Source organism: Myxine glutinosa, chromosome 8, assembly GCF_964187855.1.
Source record: "Myxine glutinosa chromosome 8, kmMyxGlut1.1, whole genome shotgun sequence".
NCBI classification, from domain to species: domain Eukaryota; kingdom Metazoa; phylum Chordata; class Myxini; order Myxiniformes; family Myxinidae; genus Myxine; species Myxine glutinosa.
The window spans coordinates 49,247,668-49,250,783 of NC_136268.1; positions in this window are offsets into that span (position 1 = coordinate 49,247,668).

Genomic DNA, 3,116 nt, shown 5'->3' on the forward strand with positions numbered 1-3,116 from the left:
CTTCAAGTCTAGATTTTTAGCCCTTGGGCTTGATTTTAGTAGGTCAGCACACAGTCTGACTTCCATCAGAGACAGGCTAAATGAAGATTCAGCTGGAATAGTGTCAAACAGAGCTGTAAAGAAGCTAATCATCGAGCTGTATGGAGACGCCGTCTGCTTTACATACCCAAATAACAAACAAATATCCCAGATGGTACTTTGTACCAAGAGTTCTCTAGAGGCCTTGGTAGTCTTTGCTTTGACTTTGCTATTGCCTTGACATCTATGGTCACCAAAGCTGGGCACAACTGTGATGAGATCCACATCGTTTTCGACACTTACAGAGAGGACAGCATCAAGAATGGAGAGAGGGGGAGAAGAGGAAAGTCAAAATAAATGGTTGTCCTTGATGTGATATCACCGAACCAAAATGTTCCAGTGTTATTAGAGAACTTTTGGTCGTCTTCCATCAGCAAAACTGCTTTCCAGGCATTCTATGTTGAGTGGCTCACCACCAATTACCAAGGCACCAAACCTCTATACCTTGGTATATCACCACAGGCATAGATGGTGTCAGCTGGGTGTGCTTCTCCATTCCCTCGGCTCAACTGCACACACGAGGAAGCTGATGACAGGATGATGTTCCATGTGCAGGACATTCTAAGTCACCGGTCAGGACCTACATCCATGACGCTGTCATCAGGTGACACAGATGTCTTTGTGTGCCTGTTATACCACATCACAGTCAATTGGAGACATCTTGGCCTCCAAGAGCTCTGGCTCGTCCAACTCAGGAGTGAAAAGATCAATATTGCCACTCCACGATATCTGCATAGCGCTGGGAGACGAGCTCACAAAGTGTCTCCCAGCACTCCATGCGCTGACTGGGTGCGATACAACCAGCAAGATATCAACTAAACTTGCAGCCCTGAACGCTGTCCGCCAACCAGGAAATTCCTCTCCGATCCTGAATTTCGACTGTCCACGGCTAACAGAAAGCGCAATACAGATGGCGGAGACATTCTTGGTCAAGTGCCTCAAACCATCAACAGACATGAAGACATTTGACGACCTGCGTCTCGCTGCATTTGATAGCAATGCCCTCAAGATGGACTTTGAGAGAACCACTTGCACCTCAACTAATGCAAGGAAACATATTGTTGCGGATATGAGGACTGTATATTTTTTTGATTGTGTGCTTTATTATTATTATTATTATTGTTTATTCTGCGCCCCCTGCCTCCGGAGCTGTGTAAAGGTGAAAGGGCATCCCATAATTAGTCCACAAGCATACACGTCAGCCAATAATAGAAATACCCCTGTTCGATAGTTATATCTTATTCTGTGTTTTAGGGTAAGGCTGTGTCTCCCATTAATTGAAGTACTCCATTGCACCAGTGAAAGAGAATAGATCCCCTTTCATTCCCATCCCCAAAATCTCCATTTCCTTTCACATCCCCCTTTCGTCATTGCCAAGCCTCGATTGCCAATTACATCCCCTCTCGTCATTGCCAAGCCTCGATTGCCAATTACCTCCCCTCCAAAACCACCATTGAACATGTGCTCGGGTCGGGGAAGAGGGGCGTGCCCGCCCGTCGTCATCAAGGGCGGAGCGAGAGGGTCGCGTGACCAACCAGGGCCGAGGTGAGCACACCGATGGGCGTGTCCTGAAGGCCGGCGGCTTGATCGCCGGAGGCGCTATAAAGGCGCGCGCGCAAGAAGCGGGTGAGAAGTCAGTGGTTGCGTTGGTTGCGTTGAGGAGTCGGTGGTGAAGAGTCGGTGGTGAGAAGTCAGTGGTCAGTGGTTGCGTTGGTTGCGGTGAGGAGTCGGTGGTGAGGAGTGAGTGGACCAAGAAAGAGTTGAGGGTTTGGACCAGACGAGTCAGACAAGTCCTGGGAAAGCAGCGGAGGCCACAGCAGCAACAACACCCAACAGCCACTTGGGGCCTGGACGGCGGTTTTGAGCAAGGCCGTGAAGGAACGGCGGCTGCTAAACGCGCCGATCGTGCTGCAGGACCCCCTTGGACCTTCCTCTCCCTCCAGCCATCCACCTCCTGCCTTTCCACCCTTCTTGTGTGCGTGAGTTTGTTTTGTTTGTTCTGTCCCTGGGTTAATTAAGTCTGTATAAGCTAGTATTTGCACTGTGTCACCTGCGTCTTATGTGTTGTAAATAAACGTGACTGCTTTCTTTTTGCTTGTGTGTACAATAAATCCAATTACTCTTCTGTCCGTCTTCTCGTTTTACTCCTTTTCCTCTTTGCATTTCGTCGTTTTAGAGTTTTCCAGATTGGGCAGCTGCGGTGCGATACGGCCAAAGTTCTGGGTGAATCGGGGAACAACTGTTCGGTCGCGGAGCCTTATCTCGGCAAAGTAACATCTAAACCGCGATCAGTAACAATATCCATAGACGCTATCACCAACAGCAGCTGTGGGTCCCAGCCCCATTTCGAGACGCCACCTTGATTATGAATGCCGAGTCTTATGGTTTTGTAAGAAGGGACAGTTTATTAGTCCCTGAGATTGTGATCTCAAAACCCGAAGGCCTGCCAGATCCCTGCACGTGTGGCAAATGTGCTCGCAAGAATGGGTGTCCCTGCAGGGTAGCTGGGATCAAGTGTTGCAAGTACTGCAAATGCAAGGGAGGTGATTGTTGTAAAAACCCTATCACTGAATGAACGCTGCTCATCATCCTCATACCTGGACTCTGTTGTGTTACTCTTCATGTTCCTGACCCTGGTTTACATGACACATAAACAGTACTAATGTGGTGTTAAAAGTTGTATTGTTTGCTGTTGGACAATTTCCCTGCTGATCTTTGAAACATTTAAGCTCTCTAGATACTGCTGCCTACTAAAGTAATGTTTTGTTTTTTATTTTAAGTTCACATTCCATTGATAATATAGTATGTAATGATTGAAAATAGTATTTCTTTATATTAACCAAATGCTCGCTTTCTTTCTTTTAAAAAAAATCCCTTGTATTGTTCAAATTCCGAATTGTCAGTTCAACTCCAGTAGATGACACAAATGTTCTAACTTTGCTCTAAGTCCGGAAAGTTTAAGTTAATAAATATATGGCAATTCCAGTATGTAGGTAGTTGTATGGTAATAAGTTGACCTTACGGTTTTTAGCCATTTT